Genomic DNA, 18,342 nt, shown 5'->3' on the forward strand with positions numbered 1-18,342 from the left:
CTTGAGCTTGCATATCAAATTTATGTGGTCAAAAGTAGTTTTAATTCATGATATAGCCTCTAGGCACTTGTAGGAGTAGTTGTTATCAATCTTGTTGAGTTCGGTTCATTTTTATTTTAAATTACTAAAAAATTCAAAAAAACAGAAAAAGCTGAAGAGATTTTTGAGGGGCTTATCGAGCCAAAGCTCGAAGGATAAGCAAAGTGAAGAGAACAAGAAGCCGAAGTATAATCTCCCTCGTACTACGGAGGTTCGGCCATGTGAATGGCCTTGTGATGAGTTCTTGAGAGAAGCCGGGATTCATGAAGATTTTTATCATTTGGCTAAGAATGCAGGCCTCACCGCCTTCCTCCACGACCAGCGTGAGCAGTATCTCTTACTCACCAATATCTTTGTGCAAAATTTTCATTTCCATGCTAGGAGATCACCACCTTCGGTGGAATTTTATTTATATGATGAGCATAAGGAGATGTCACTTTATGATTTTTGCCGGGTCTGTTTGATGCCCTTTGAGGGCAGCATAGAGGAATCACATCGTAATGATGTGGAGGGATTTATTGATATGATTGTTGTAAGGGAAACGAGGAAAGTTTCTGATGCGAGAATCACTAGCATACATTTTTCTGTTCTACGTTACTTCACAATATTTGCTAGTAGATGTTTGATTGGTTGCGGGAACTGTGGAAACCTTAGTGCCCCTGATATTGTTATTTTGCGCCATGCCTTGTTTCGTGATACTACTTTCAGTTTAGGCGCTATTGTTGCTAAACGGTTAAATCTAAAATGTACTAAGGGCCCCTTCCCCAGAGGCATCTTTGCCTCGCGCCTTGCTGCACACTTTAATATACCTATCAGACATCATGAGAAAGAGGAAAAGTTGCTGCCTCCTATTGTTCTAGATTACAAGAGTATGGTAGCACATGAGTTTATTGTTAAACATAAGAAGAAGACACTCAAATATAAACTGATATTTAACAAAAATTATTGTGAGTTTATTACCTTGCCTGCGCCCTCTTTGTTCAACATATTTTCAGGCATGTACCTTGTTCTGTCGGAGGCCATTCATGCCTACCGGAGCCAGATGTCAGCTGTAGAGCCGGAGCCACCATCTGATCCTCACCGCCAGTCTGTTTATCAGTGGAATCCGGAGGAGATCGCCAACCAGTGGAAGCCTGACGATTCTCCTTAGTACACCGGAGAGAGCAGTTTTGATCCATGGGCATAGACCAACTTAGGCCAAAAATCCTAAGCTTGGGGGAGTACATATTTGTCAGCGGCATTACATTCATGTTCACACACTCATGCCAAGTTGTCGGTGCTCATACTTTTTCATTGTATCATCCATGCTAGTTTATTTTCCTTTTAAGCTTTCTTCTTGTGTGTTTGAAAAATTTAATAAAAACCAAAAAAATTAGTTGTAGATTTTAGCTAGTTTACTTTTCATGCCTGTAGTAGTAGTAATTAAAAAGAAAACCCAAAAAAGATTTCTCGTTCTTCTTTTGCTTGTTGGGAGCTTTCCCGTGTAAATAGTTTTGTTTCTTTTCTTTTTCTTCGGGGGTCGAGAGGAGAAGACCATAATGAAAATGTTGAGTGGCTCTCATATGAATTATTGTTGATCTAATAAAGAGCCCATATTACCTTGTCTTCTCTCTTGAATTGAATGCTTGTAGATTCCAGCTTAGTCCAATGCACGTGCACTATTATTATTATCCACACTATTCGGTTGTGCAAGTGAAAGGCAATAATGATGATATATGATGAACTGATTGAGATGAGAAAAGCTGGTATGAACTCGACCTCTCTTGTTTTTGTAAATATGATTAGTTCATCGTTCCTGATTCAGCCTATTATGAATGAAACATGTTTGCAATGATAATTAGAGATTATAGTTGCTTATGCCGTGCTTAATTAGCTAAGAGTTTATAATGGTTTACCTTGCGTGCCAACATGCTAGTAAAATGGTTGTGATGTGGTATGATAGGGTGGTATCCTCCTTTGAACGATTCGAGTGGCTTGACATGGCACATGTTCACGCATGTAGTTGAAACAAAATCAACATAGCCTCTACGATATTTATGTTCATGATAAATTATATCCTACTCATGCTTGCATTCAGTGTTGATTAATTTTAATGCATGTTCATGACTGTTGTCGCTCTCTAGCTGGTCGCTTCCCAGTCTTTTTCTAGCCTTCACTTGTACTAAGCGGAAATACTGCTTGTGCATCCAACTCCATAAACCCCAAAGTTATTTCATATGAGTCCACCATACCTTCCTATATATGGTATCTACCTGCCATTCCAAGTAAATTTGTATGTGCCAAACTCTAAACCTTCAAATAAACATTTTGTTTTGTATGCTCGAATAGCTCATGTATCAACTAGGGTTGTCTGTATCTTCCATGCTAGGCGGGTTATTCTCAAGGGGAGTGGACTCTGCTCCTCACGAGAAAATGGCTGGTCACCGGGATGCCCGGTCCCATGCTCAAATCAAATCAAAATAATTGCAAACAGAACTCCCCTGGGATTGTTGTTAGTTAGAGGCACCCATTGTTTCGGGCAAGCCATGGATTGATGCTTGTTGGTGGTGGGGGAGTATAAACTTTACCATTCTTCTTGGGAACCGCCTCTAATGTGTGTAGCATGGAAGATATCGAGATCTCTCGGTTGTTATGTTGACAATGGAAGTATACCGCTCAAAATATTATTCATCTCTGTTTCATAACCGAGCTCTGGCACCTCTACAAATCCCTGCTTCCCTCTGCGAAGGGCATATCTATTTACTTTTATGTTGAGTCATCATCCTCGTATTAAAAAGCACGAGTTGGAGAGCACCACTATCATTTGCATGTATTATTGTTAGTTTACATTGAGTATGACTTGACTGGATCTCTTTTACCATGAATTACAATGTCTAGTCAGTCCTTGATCTTCAGGGGTGCTCTGCATTTATGTTTTGCGGTCTCAGAAAGGGCGAGCGAGATACCATCTTGTTATATCATATTATGATTGTTTTGAGAAAGTGTTGTCATCCGAGATTTATTATTATTGCTCGCTAGTTGATTATGCCATTGATATGAGTAAACATGAGACCTAAATGTTATTGTGAATATGGTTAGTTCATAATCTTTGCTAAAAACTTGAATGCTGGCTTTACATATTTACAACAACCAGAGCAAACAGAGTTTGTAAAAGTTTTTCTTTATCACTTCCAATTTATCAACTGAATTTCTTGAGGACAAGCAAAGGTTTAAGCTTGGGGGAGTTGACACGTCTCCGTCGTATCTACTTTTCCAAACACTTTTGCCCTTGTTTTGGACTCTAACTTCCATGATTTGAATGGAACTAACCTGGACTGACGCTGTTTTCAGCAGAATTGTCATGGTGTTATTTTTATGCAGAAATAGAAGTTCTCGGAATGACCTGAAAATCAACGGAGATTATTTTCGGAATATATAAAAAATACTGGCAAAAAGATCCACGTCAGGAGGCCCACACCCTGTCCACGAGGATGGGGGCGCGCCTACCCCCTAGGCGCACCGCCTGCCTCGTGGGCCCCCTGACGCTCCACCGACCTCAATCCAACTCCATATATTCGTGTTCAGGGAGAAAAAAATCAGAGAGAAGGATTCATCGCGTTTTATGATACGGAGCCGCCGCCAAGCCCTAAACTCTCTCAGGAGGGCTAGTCTGGAGTCCGTTCGGGGCTCCGGAGAGGGGAATCCGTCATCATCAACCTTCCTCCATCACCAATTTCATGATGTTCACCGCCGTGCGTGAGTAATTCCATCGTAGGCTTGCTGGACGGTGATGGGTTGGATGAGATTTATCATGTAATCGAGTTAGTTTTGTTAGGGTTTGATCCCTGGTATCCACTATGTTCTGAGATTGATGTTGCTATGACTTTGCTATGCTTAATGCTTGTCACTAGGGCCCGAGTGCTATGATTTCAGATCTGAACCTATTATGTTTTCATGAATACTAGTTGACCCGTTGCGCCAAATGGCGCATAGACCTGCTGAAAACATGTTGTCGATGAAAATAGTTTCATGCTGCAAGAACCTTCAACTAAAGCCATGTTCGCGATGAAAATAGTTTCCTTTATTAAGGACAGGTCATGTATATACAGTCGGTTTAGTTGTGTTCTGCTAAATCCATATGCGCCTTGAAAAAAAACATGGTTTAATTTGCAGAGCCTCACGTGTTTCAAGTATGAATAAAAACTACGAACTCTTTTTGTGCGATTCAAACACATTTCCAGAGAGAGAGTCAGAAGCATACCCCTCTCTCATTATGATTATTACTAAAAGGTATTAAATTCAAAATAGACAATTTCATTTACTTGAAGCACTTGAAGAAAGAGAACTTAGACATACTTTTACGCAATGCTCATTTAACCTGTGAAGGACTACGCAATGCGTGAAGGACAAAAATATTCCATCGTCTTTGAATGATGAACTAAACTAAATAAGAAATATATACGGTAAATTCATTCAAAGTAGAAAAGGGATACATGGTGTTATCTTAGTAAAATAAATTACATCATTAGAAGAGAAAAGGGAATAAAACCTCATTTAACCTGTGAAGGACTACGCAATGCGTGAAGGACAAAAATATTCCATCGTCTTTGAATGATGAACTAAACTAAATAAGAAATATATACAGTAAATTCATTCAAAGTAGAAAAGGGATACATGGTGTTATCTTAGTAAAATAAATTACATCATTATAAGAGAAAAGGTAATAAAACCAAACATGGAATTGAGATTAATACATCTAGGAAAAGGTCATAGACATCACTATGATCATTTTACGGCCTGGGGAGCAAAGGATCCATGGTTTTTATATGCGTTCAACTCCTTGCGAAGACCCTGCAGCCATCACAATCATTCATGGCACAAAGAGGGGAAACAAACACCTCAACAAGATTCGTGAGGAAGTGCCCAAGGAAAGAAAAAAGAAGGTTAGGTCTGAACTGTAAGAACGTGCTCATAAATATGAATTGTCATGGGCAAGATGAAATGCGAGAACAAGCACTGATGAGTAATGATATACTGAAAATTTCCTCTCTTTGTTGTTCTTAGCCCTTGTTTTTCGAATATACATCGGAGGCACTCAGGTTGTACTCATATCTACAACCCAATCCCGTAGCTCTTTTCTCTTTACAACCTACAGACAGATTGAACAAATGGAGATTGCTATATGGTGGACTACCTACAGATTACTAACTTTACAAAATCCCTTGCATCCTCTCAATTTCTGATCCTATGGAATTCATTGTCATTAGGCACCTTTTGACCATTATATCAAGAATCGAACGGTTTGGGGTATGCCAGAGGGTTTCAGAATCTCTTGAGAAGCACCAAATGCTTTATTTCACTCCAGTTTTCATCATGACCATCAAATCCTGATCATGCAGTCAACAATGCCATGCCTTTGGTGCCTTTGTTGCACAAAGGCAGAGGATATGCATCCCTCAGTTATGTATGCTAACGCCTAGATCATGTTCCATCTTGTTGGCACATGCAATCAGGCATTGGTAAGGTGTATCTGGAATCATTAGGTTTCCTGAATGCGATGCCCCTTATGTCACTATGGTGCAGTATTTCCAGCATGTGGTGCTTGAATCGACTCCATCTGCAGTTCAAAGAAACAATTTGAGTTTCATATACCACTATATCCATTTACATGTTAAGCAAAGATGGACAAACATTTAGAGCATGTATGTGAAGGTCAACTCGGAGATGTATTTCAATTTGTTAACATGGATAATGCATTTCGAAAAGTAGGCAATAGCTACAGTCTTGGATGGTGAAGGAATAACAAGGGCAGTGAACTGCTTCAGCAGTTTGATTTGGTGAAAGATTCCAGCATATACTCAAAACTGAAACTGATTCGGTGTGATTTGTAATACTTTGTTGACGATATAATGGCAGCTCAAACTGACCTGATATTTGGGTCGTCAAAAGATAAGACCAGCTTCCGTTTGTCGGGTTTTATTGTCTTTGCATTCCCTCCTAACAGGTAACGCCTGTGTCCCATCAAAAAGTGAGGGAAGTTCCCCCTTGAGTCGTCACAAACACTTCGCTCTGAACACAGACGGTGTAATCTAATGCTACTAACCAAGAGGAGTACCCCTACAGAGAATAGGTTGGTGAGTAACGGTATGAAGATTCAATGTGAATTGATGAACAGTTCAATGCATGCATATTCATCTGACATTCAAAACGACATCCAGCTAGGCTGATGGGCTGGCTGGCGGAAACAATACCTCAAACTCAGCAAGCTCTTCAGACAATGCAAGAGTGTCCTTGGTTTGTAAAAGAGGGAACATCTGGCGAAGGGGGACCATGTATTTTGCAGCATTGTATATTTTACCGGAGACAACGTAGAGGAAGGTTGTATCGTCAAACCCCATGCCTCGCAGCATCATACCAACCTGCTCAAATTCAGTCAGTTAACATATTAGCTCTAGTGAGTATATTTACATATTTGAAAGCTTCTAAATTTGTTCTGAATTCTACTAAAGAGACGCAACTGATGGAACTGAACTTAAAGGTTATTATTATTGACCTGAAGCATCACAAACTAAGCAACAAACATCAATTCTAGTATAACAGAAAATGTCAGCACCAGTGAAAATTGATGCTTCTAGTGACATCTGTTAGTAGTGAACAGAAAGATATAAGTTGATTAGTATATACCATTTGAATGCTAAGAAACAGAAATTAAATATATAAAACCCAGGTGGCTATAAATGGTCACGGAGGTAAAGCCCGATGAGAAATTATAAACCTGGCTCAAATATAAATGGAAGCCACCACAAACTCAATCTTGTAGCAGGATGCGAAACATGGCCACGGATCGTGTACCAATTATGCTAAAGAAATGTGAAAAAGAAGTGTCTTGTGTGTAAAAGCTTCTGCTTCTTTATTTCTGAAGTTCCTAGAGCTTGGTACACACAGGTTGCTCATACTCTTGATTTTCCGACCGATGTGAAAATTGTCTCATACCAAGGGAAATTACAAAGTAAAGTTTCTAAGCAAGCAGGGGGCGGTAAACTAATGATCTTTCTTTGGAAGACAGAATTGGGTATGTTCTTTGTTTACTCGGAGTTTTTTTGGCACTGCACTGTCGAATTCTGATGATAACAGCTTAGTGCCATTCTAAGTTTGGTTCTGAATGATAACATCTTTTGGCCTTAATTTTTAATTCTTTGTAAGAAATACTTGGATATATAGTCCACCAAAAAACACATGAACTCAAGCAAGCATGCAATCTTCTTGATTGTTCCAATGACACTCAACCAATACGTGATGTATTTTTGACTCGTAGCCTGAATGCACAGATTTCGGATCTTGGTGGTCTTTGCTGTGTATAAACAAACGTAAATGAAGCCATCTGTCATCACTTTATGAACATCAACAACTAAAGCATAAAAATAAACCATGCATGCATGCAGGATTCATCAACGTCCTCCCCTGCTGGACTGCTAGTGAAATATTTGTCCTCGCCAGGTTATCTGTGATGTATTAAAGAGAACCAATGTACATACGTATAGTTGATCTTGCAGAAACCAGTGCACTATTGAATTCAGCGAATCAGTTATGGTAAAAAGAAAAAGAAACACTGAGTTTGTAACATAGACGCGCATCATCAGGCACACTCCCACATCAATTGATGATTGGCATAGCCAAGGTTAAAGATATGTAGATTATATGGATTAAGTTAACACAGTTGTCATGTTGGTGGGTACATTATTGTGTCCATCATTTAAAGAATTGTCCGCCTATGTGGGGCACACATAAATTCAAACATGGTTTTTATCTCTCGTAGGGATAAGGTACAATTTCATATTAGTGTTTACAGCAAGTAAAGATTATGGGTATCTACTTTTCCTATTTCACAAAGATACTGACATCACCACAATGGTGACGAAGTGAACAAACCTTGGCAATGTAAGAAAAAAAAACTTTTGCAAGAAAAGAAACTTTTCTAATCGATTGAAGTGTGACCCTATTTCTCCAAAGAAGGTGTAATCTATAAGCATCACCAAAGGAAACATCAGACGAACAAAACAAATGAAAGGCCACGATAAGAAGTAAAAAAAATTGAATTCAGTGTGCGGAATATATGTTTATACACCCAACCTAGAATCTGATAATACAGTTTGCAGCCATAAATGCAATAAACGGAAGGAAAAACATAAGATTTGGTACATCCTTGACAAACTATTCATGTGTGCCATCTTGGCCAAAAACATAGGAAATCATGATCCTCGAAATGACAACTTTCGAAGTCCTAAAGCTCGCTAAGATGATTAATAAGCATAGAGCCAGAGTCAAGGCACAAAGAAATATCTGCAACGTAAAGCATGTCATCATTTATTTCTACACCAAAGTATACTACTGCCGTAGTACCGCGCCGTCTAATTACTAAGTGAAGAAATCATTGAAGCATGAATCACACAAACCAAACAATACTAAGCAAGGAATAATTAAGGTCTAAATGCAGGCACATACCTCTGCTTATAGAAGTGTCTCTTACAGCACTCTATTTCATAACTTGATTACAGATTTAAGCTTCCAGGCATGCACCTAAGAACCAGACATGGCACCAATGAGCATTGATATATTAGCAAATATATTCCTTAAATTCAGAGGTGATAAAAAAGAACACCCATTCAGTTACCATTTCTACAATGGTTTGGGAATTAGCAAGTGTGGAAGTTCTATTTCTGTAAAGACTCTTGATCAAATGCATTTCTTCCAGAAAGATAAAATTGGTACCATCAAGAGTTCAAGACCATTGGAGCACAGAATATCATGAAAACACCTTTATACTATGGAAATAAGCACCTTCTCCCCTTAATACATGGTTATATTTGTTCTTCTTCTCCTGTGTCAGATCGTAATTCATTTAATCATAACCTTTATAGTATGGAATATTAATAATCGGGCTCAACATCTGATGTAGTCAGACTAAATAATGTACCATTAGTTTTCCCATGAAAAATAGGCAAGCCATATTAGATTTTTGAAATAAAAAGGCAAAACCTGCAGCAAGCATGTTCGTCTGCACCATCTTGTGGTCCTTTATCATCGAGATAATACCCATACGCATATGTGCATTGCAGCACTTGTATGCATTCTATGATCTGTCGTAGTTAAGGATGATAGGGTAGGCGTGTCAGAAAAAGGAAGGCTATATTAAAAGCATAGAACCAGTTTATGGGCATCATAAGATATTTAGCCTATGACCAAGCTTCAGGTATGAACTTTAGTTCAGTCTCTGGTATTCCAAGGATATCACTTAACTTCGTAAGCTAGATGAGAACAGATAGCCAATCGGCAGCGCCGCTGAATTATGAGCCTCAATTAGGCAGCGCCGCTGAACTCTACACTGTGTGATCCTTCCTCATTTAATAATATAATTGTATAAGCATGCTGGAAAGAAGCTAGCAAATTATCTGTTTATCATTCCTCTAATCCTTGAGGCATTTAGGCAGTCAGGCCAAATTTGGAACTGAATAATGCATGTAGCAATTTAATAGTGTACCTATGGAGACAAGCTAAGAGCCAATGTAACAAAACACACGATAGATTTACAAAGTACTACAGATCACCTGAAAGTTTGCCAAATAACAGGCACACCAAATTGTAAGCAGAGCTGGTAATTCCTCCGTCAAACTAACAGAACACGAGAGGAGTAAGCCATTGCCCAGCAAATTTACCTCGAGGGATAGAATAGGACAACTCCTGCAAGGGTAAAAAAAGATAAAACAAGAACAGAGTCAGTCATGAACAGAACATGCAAAGGAATAGATAGACCAGCATGGAAGAGACCTTCACACAAAAGAAATAACTCACCCACGTACATTTGCTTCCCAAACACAAACAACAGAGCATGCAATTGAATCCAGTCAGCCGCGAGCTCGCCTTCTCTCCCATGATCTCCCCTCCCCCGATCCCCTTCTTCACTCCCGTCGCTCTCTCAGTTTTCGATTTGGAGCGGGAGGGACCGACAGAGCCATCCAGCGGTGGCGGCGGCGCCGACATGGGCCTGACGCGACCATGCAACAGTCAGACAGGGGAGTAAGAGAGATTGCGAGGTGGATCTGGTGGCGGTGATGGGCCTCGCCGCCGGCCTCCTTTTTATCTCCCTTCTTTCTCTCCCTCGTTGTCCTCGTCTGCCACTCTTCATCGCCCTTTGCCTGCAGGTCGGCACCGTGGTGGGGATCCGGGAAGGAGGAGGGGGCGGAAGGGAGGAATGGTGCGACGGCTGTGAGAAGGAGCGGGTGGCTGTGGATGCGGTTACTGCGGGGATCGAGGGAAACGGGGGCTCGGGTTTGGGCGGCGGCTGGCATAGGACTGAGAGGAGGGAGGAGGAGGTAGGAGGAGGGAGGGGGCCGACGACACGGCGGAGGAGAGGAGGCGGCCGAGGCGAGCGGGGAGAAGAGGGGCGGCGACATGGGAGAGGATGGAGGGAGCGGGGAGGAGGGGACGAGCAGGGCTGGCAGCTAGGGTTTTGACGCGCGGGCGGAGCGGATTGGCAAATTCCCTTGGGACATGAACAAAGTTTACCCAGCCAACAAGCATGCAAGACGAGCCCACCAGTCATTGGCCAATGGAAACAACCATGAGGTGAAAATCGAGTTTGACTGTTTTGAAGATCTAATGGCTTAGACGTGTCCGAGAGCCAGATCCGACGGCCCACGAAGGCCCAATCGGGGGAGCCTTCTGGAGGGGAGTTGGCTAGCCTCTTTTACCTTTTAAATATGTGAGTTTTTGATCCTATCTTGCAAGTCTATAGTCACCTATTATGTGTTATGATCCGTTAACCCCGAAGTGACAATAGTCGGCATACTTACCGGTGATGGTCGTAGTTTGAGGAGTTCATGTATTCACTATGTGTTAATGCTTTGGTCCGGTACTTTATTAAAAGGAGGCCTTAATATCCCTTAATTTCCAATAGGACCCCGCTGCTACGGGAGGGTAGGACAAAAGATGTCATGCAAGTTCTTTTCCATAAGCACGTATGACTATATTCGGAATACATGCCTACATTACATTGATGAACTGGAGCTAGTTCTGTGTCACCCTATGTTATAACTGTTGCATGATTGATCGCATCCGACATAATTCTCCATCACCGATCCAATGCCTACGAGCTTTTCATATATTGTTCTTCGCTTATTTACTTTTCCGTTGTTACTGTTACAATCACTATAAAACCAAAAATATTACTTCTTCTACCGTTACCACTACTATCATATTACTTTGCTACTAAATACTTTACTGCAGATATTAAGTTTCCAGGTGTGGTTGAATTGATAACTCAGCTGCTAATACTTGAGAATATTCTTTGGCTCCCCTTGTGCCGAATCAATAAATTTGGGTTGAATACTCTACCCACGAAAACTGTTGTGATCCCCTATACTTGTGGGTTATCACCTATCAGGCACCACCCCTTTCATTTCCCGTGCATTTCCCTTCCCCTTCTCTGATCCATGACCAAACCATAGACAAACCATAGCACCACAACCGCAACTTTCACCACGTCGAGCACACCAGATCTTATACACTTGTTTGCTAGAGACCATTGTAGACTTAGTAATCAACCGAATGGGGGTGACGCGTTATAGGTAGGCCCATCCACTGTCACGCAGTAGCAGATCTAGCCATCCACGCAAGTGCAGCGACAGATCTAGTCCGTCCACGCCATCGACCAAGACAGGTCGGCATGGGAGGGGTGGTGGAGAAGAACATGCTACGTAATAAGAAATACACGCACAAACATGCCCAGGAACACTATGGGATTACAGGAAATGATGATCTCACCAACAATCTACAATGTAGAAGAGTAAGAAGAGTTGGCGAGGCTTTCCAATTCCCGCATCTAAGTTATACCTCCCAACCATGAGAGTATTTTTTGGGATGAACAGTGGGTCTATTGTTGAAGTTGACGGAACTTCTGAGGTGTCCGCGTATACCTATCTAGTAGTACCGCAACACTTCGTGGAACTAGCAAGAAGAAACTCTCGGTAGAACTACATAGAGAGGAAGCCCAGCGGCATCTCGCGGTCTAGATCAAGTCTAGATGGAGAGGGCGTGGCTAGCAAGGGATTCACCCGTGCAAGCTTATGGTGCGCCCCCTCGCACCTATATATAGGTGGAGGGCAAGGGGGTTGGCCGACCTAGGAGTAAAATCCTCCCAAGACTCCTCCTTGGTTGTCTTTCCCTCCCCCCCCCCAAGTAATAAGGGGGCGGATGACTTGGGCTCCTGTAGCGCCTTGACCACCAAGGCAGGGGTTTTGGCCCACTAGGGACCCTCTAGAATAGTCTATAAGGTTTTGGACTCTTTCAAAAGCTTTTGTGGCCTTCTGGAACATACCGGGACTTTCCGAGGCATCACTGGGACGCTTCGGGGAGAATCTGGAACACTTCTAGAGACCTTCTCTCTCATTCTCATAATCTCATAGTACTTCTATATACCACTACTTGTTAAGTGTGTGACACTATAGGTTTGACAATATGTGGACATGTTCGGACCACCTTCCAGTCAATAGTTATTAGCAGGATATGGACACCTATAATAATTCCGACGTATAAACGAAGATCATTATCTAGCGAACATTATATTATTACATATAATTCCCTTTGCCTCATGATACATTACAAACCCCGAGGTGGGATTTTTACGGTATCTTCGTGATCAACACCTTGATCACTATTCCTAGTTATCATCGATACTGGTCTGTACTCTTTTCTCTGTCCCTATTCTGGTATCCCCGTGCATAATACCTTATTCTCTATGTGTGTACTGATACGTCTCCAACGTATCTATAATTTTTTATTGTTCCATGTTGTTTTATTATCAATCTTGGATGTTTTATAATCATTTTATATCATTTTTTGGTACTAACCTATTAACATAGTGCCCAGTGTCAGTTCCTGTTTTTTCCATGTTTTTTACATCACAGTAAACCAATATCAAACGGAGTCCAAATGGCACGAAACTTTACGATGATTTTTTATGGGCCAAAAGGAAGCAGATGGGCCCTGGTTGCACCTGGGGGTGCCCCGAGGGGGGCACAACTCACCAGGGCACGCCAGGGCCTCCTGGCGTGCCCTGGTGAGTTGTACCCACCTCGGGTACCCCCCGGACCGCCTCTTTGCTCTATAAATACCCCAAAAATCCCAGAACCCTAGGGGAGTCGACGAAATATTCTTCCAATCGCCGCAGAGTCCAGAATCACCAGATCCAATCTAGACACCATCACGGAGGGGTTCACCACTTCCATTGGTGCCTCTCCGATGATGCGTGAGTAGTTGTTTGTAGACCTTCGGGGTCCGTAGTTAGTAGCTAGATGGCTTCATCTCTCTCTCTTGATCCTCAATACAATGGTCTCTTGGAGATCCATATGATGTAACTCTTTTGCGGTGTGTTTGTTGGGATCGATGAACTTCGAGTTTATGATCAGATCTATGTTTTTATTGAAGGAAATATGCCCTAGAGGCAATAATAAAGTTATTATTTATTTCCTTATATCATGATAAATGTTTATTATTCATGCTAGAATTGTATTAACCGGAAACTTAGTGCATGTGTGAATACATAGACAAATAGAGTGTCACTAGTATGCCTCTACTTGACTTGCTCGTTGAATCAAAGATGGTTAAGTTTCCTAGCCATAGATATGAGTTGTCATTTGATTAACAGGATCACTGAAGGAAATATGTGTAACGCCCTCAATGCGGCTATATCTCCTACGTGTCGAAGCACGACTTAGAGGCATAACCGCATTGAAAGCATTGTCGCAAGTTAGGTAATCTTCACAACATCCCATGTAATATATAGATAATAAAAGGGGAGATACATAGTTGGCTTACACTCGCCACGTCAATCAAAGTACATAAATAGCATTACAGCATTCAAACACTCATGGCCGGACTACGGCGCCAAAATAAAAGATCAACCCAACATGCGACACGGTCCCGATCGCCCCAACTGGGCACCACTACTGATCATCAGGGAAAGACACATAGTAATGGCATGAGTCCTCGTCGAACTCCCACTTGAGCTCAAGCACGTCATATGGAACGGAGTCATCAGGCCCTGCATCTGGTTTGGAAGTAAACTGTGAGCCACAGGGACTCAGCAATCTCGCACCCTCGCGATCAAGACTATTTAAGCTTATAGGCAAGGTAAGGTAAAATATGTGGACCGGCAGCAAGCGACTAGCATATATGGTGTCTAACCTGTTCGCAAAAGAGAGCGAGAAGAGAAGGCAAAGCGCGAACGAATAATCTATAGAGAACAACCTGTGGCAAGCATTACTCCAACACTGTGTTCACTTCCAGGACTCCGCCGAGAAGAGACCATCATGGTAACTCACACAGTTGATTCATTTTAATTAAGTTAAGGTTCAAGTTATCTACAACCGGACATTAACAAATTCTCATCTGCCCATAACCGCGGGCACGGCTTTCGAAAGTTCAAATCCCTGCAGGGGAGTCCCAACTTAGCCCATGACAAGCTCTCACAGTCAACGAAGGAATAGACCTCCTCCTGAGACATTCCGATCAGACTCGGTATCCCGGTTCTACAATACACTTCGACAAGTTAAAACAAATCCAGCAACACCACCCGAATGTGCCGACAAATCCCGATAGGAGCTGCACATATCTCGTTCTCAGGGCACACTCAGATGAGCGCTCCATACAACTAAAACCAAACCTCGGGTTTCCTCGAGGGGGCGCTGCACAGGACTCTAGTTCGGACCAACACTCAGAGGAGCACTGGCCCGGGAGGGGGGGGGGGGGTTTAAAATAAGATGACCCTCGGGCTCCGGAAACCCAAGGAAAAAAGAGGTTAGGTGGCAAATGGTAAAACCAAGGTTGGGCATTGCTGGAAAAGCTTTATTCAAGGCGAACTATCAAGGGGTTCCCATTATCACCCAACCGTGTAAGGAACGCAAAACCCGGGAACATAACACCGATATGACGAAAACTAGGGTGGCAAGAGTGGAACAAAACACTAGGCGAGAGGCCGAGCCTTCCACCCTTTACCAAGTATATAGATGCATTAAGATAACAAGATAATATAATGATATCCCAACAAGTAAATAATGTTCCAACAAGGAACGGCCTCCAATCTTCACCTACAACTAGCAACATTATAAGAGGGGCTGAGCAAGCGGTAACATAGCCAATCAACAGTTTGCTAGGACATGGTGGGTTAGAGGTTTGACATGGCATTTTTGGAGGCATGATAAGCAAGTGGTAGGCATCGTAGCATAGGCATAGCAAAAGAGCGAGCATCTAGCAAAGCAAAGATAGTAGTGATTTCGAGGGTATGATCATCTTGCCTGCACAGTTGTCAGAGTTGACTGGATCCTCGAAAGCAAACTCAACGGGCTCCTCGTTAGCGAACTCGTCTCCCGGATCTACCCAAACAAGACAAACAAGCAAACAGAACACAATCAACCATGTGCAAAGCTCAAACAACATGATGCAAATATGGTAGGCTATGCGGGATGCGATATGCGATGCATATGCAAGATTTGACAAGGAATGAATGAACCTGGCCTCTACTTGGAAATCCAAGTGTGCCACTGGAATGGTGAGATGAAATATCTTGAAAACGATATAAAGATCATCGGAATCGGAGTCACGGTTTGGAAATGGCAAGCAATTCAAATATGGCACCGGTCTGCAATATACAGCAAGTAGCCATCTAAATGCAACAAGATGAACATGCTACAACACTCAAACATGGAAAAAAATACATGGCAGGGATCCATTCATGATGCTTAACAAAAGATGAACACTAAGCTATGGCCAATTCATCCATTAACAGGTTCAAACAAGCATGGCAAAAATGCATTTGGTAAACAGATTTCAGACTTAGTGAAATTAACACTTGTCTGGAATTTTAGATCAGGTAGCACACTTTGGAGTATGAAAACTATATGCTACAAAGCCTGAACATATCAAAGTAAAGCATGGCATGGAGCTACCCAAAGAGCTTAACAAAAGTCCCTTAGTGACCTTGAGCCAAAAGGGATCAGAAAATACATTTGCAAGCATGTGAGCATGGCAAAAACATAATCAGTTCTCAGACTTAGTGAAAAACTGGAGCATGCGAAATCAGATATCAAGTAGGCATGTTTACGAGCCCGATGCACTCACTACAGAGAAAGTCATGACAATATAAGCATACACCCATCAAGAATACACATTATACCAGCTAGACATGGCAAGAACAATAACATAGCATGCACGGATCAACTACAACATCCTCGGCAAAATCGCTAACAAGTAGACAATCTGCCCAGATTCACGAAATAGCAAAAGTAGAGCTCGATTGACTCAAGCTAGGTTGCTCCATAATTGCAAACAAAGACATGTATGGATAGAGAACTACAAGATTAACAAATCATCCTTACTGATCATCCTCAAAAGAGGAACGGATCATTAGGAAACAATATGAACATATGGCATATTGAGATAAACAGATCAAGGACTTAGTGGAATTGCTAAGTCCCTGAAATCAGCATTAACGAATACACCACTTTGCAAGCTTGTGCTAGTCACCACACACATCACAAAAATACATGGGTTGCACCTCTGGAAAGATGGCAAAACATATAACAAAACTCATGTAGAGCTCAGGGGCATATCATGCACACATTAATCATGGCAAACATGACAAATATCTAAATGGAGCAGCAGATCTGACAATTATCTCAAATAGCATTCTTCCAACAGCAATTCGGGCATCAAGATGAACTGAAATGAAAATGATGCAATGAGATGAAATGATGTGCTCTCTGAGACGAACATTTTGATATGCTATATGCCCAAAACGGAGCTACGGATGCGGAGTTACAGCATGACGAACATAGCAATTTAGTTAGGGTTTCAGGGCAAAAAGTCAACCGAGATATTTTGGATCTGAGATCTGCATGCTTCCCGAGGTCACCGGAGCTGTTCGCCGGAGAAGAAGCCGAGGTTGCCGGAGGAAGGAGCTCCCGAGGTAGTCGGGGCCGTCGAGGGGCGCCGCGGTGGTGACGGTGGCCGGCACCCGACCGACGACGAGGCGGATGGGCGGCGCGGCGACCGGCGACGAGGGGCGCCGGGACGCGGTGAGCCACCGACGATGGTGACGGTGGCCGGCGCGGGCTCCGGGCGCCGGCGACGAAGGAGAAGGCGGCGGGGCAAGCCGGGTGGGTGGCGGCGAGGCGCGGGCCTCGGGGGCCCTCCACGGGCCGAACGGGCCGGCGGCTGGAGCGGCGATGTGGGGCGCGCGGGTGCCATGTGGCGTGCTGCGACTGGCGCGGGCCAGCGGCGGACGTGTCCGGCCGGACCGGACGTGTCCGGCGCGGCATGAGATGGCGGATCTAGGGTTTCGGGGGAAGGAGAAGGAGAATTTTCGGAGGGGGTCTTTAAATAGGCATAGGAGGTGCTAGGAGAGTCCAAATGAGGTGCGGTTTTCGGCCACGCGATCGTGATCAAACGCTCTAGATGATGGAGAGGGTTTTGGTGGGTTTTGGGCCAAAATGGAGGGGTGTTGGGCTGCATCACACATGAGGCCTTTTCGGTCCCTCGGTTAACCGTTGGAGCATCAAACGAAGTCCAAATGGTACGAAACTTGACAGGCGGACTACGGGTAGTAAACCAAGGCCGCTTGGCAAGTCTCAGTCCAATCCGGAAATTTTTAATTCCCACACATGAAAGAAAGGTAGAAATGACCACCGGAGGAGAACGGAGCGCCGGAATGCAAAACGGACAACGGGGAAAATGCTCGGATGCATAAGACGAACATGTATGCAAATGTAATGCACATGATGACATGATATGAGATGCATGATAACGATAACAACACACGGAGACAAAAACCCGAACCCGAGAAAATAATATAACTTAACGCCGGAAACGGTAAGAGTTGGATTACATATTAGGTAAATCATATCCGGGGTGTTACAATATACCCTAGAGGCAATAATAAAGTTATTATTTATTTCCTTATATCATGATAAATGTTTATTATTCATGCTAGAATTGTATTAACCGGAAACATAATACTTGTGTGAATACATAAACAAACAGAGTGTCACTAGTATGCCTCTACTTGACTAGCTCGTTGATCAAAGATGGTTATGTTTCCTAGCCATTGACATGAGTTGTCATTTGATTAATGGGATAACATCATTAGGAGAATGATGTGATTGACTTGACCCATTCTGTTAGCTTAGCACACGATCATTTAGTATTCTGCTATTGCTTTCTTCATGACTTATACATGTTCCTATGACTATGAGATTATGCAACTCCCGTTTA

At 42.6% G+C, this 18,342-nt stretch overlaps 1 pseudogene; it reads right to left on the reverse strand.

The window, feature by feature from the left end:
* Window positions 1-5,038: 5,038 nt before the first annotated feature.
* The window catches only part of LOC123129567 (O-fucosyltransferase 9-like), a 40,962-nt pseudogene continuing 27,658 nt past the window's right edge, over window positions 5,039-18,342 (reverse strand).

This window comes from Triticum aestivum, chromosome 6A, assembly GCF_018294505.1.
Source record: "Triticum aestivum cultivar Chinese Spring chromosome 6A, IWGSC CS RefSeq v2.1, whole genome shotgun sequence".
Classification (NCBI taxonomy): Eukaryota; Viridiplantae; Streptophyta; class Magnoliopsida; order Poales; family Poaceae; genus Triticum; species Triticum aestivum.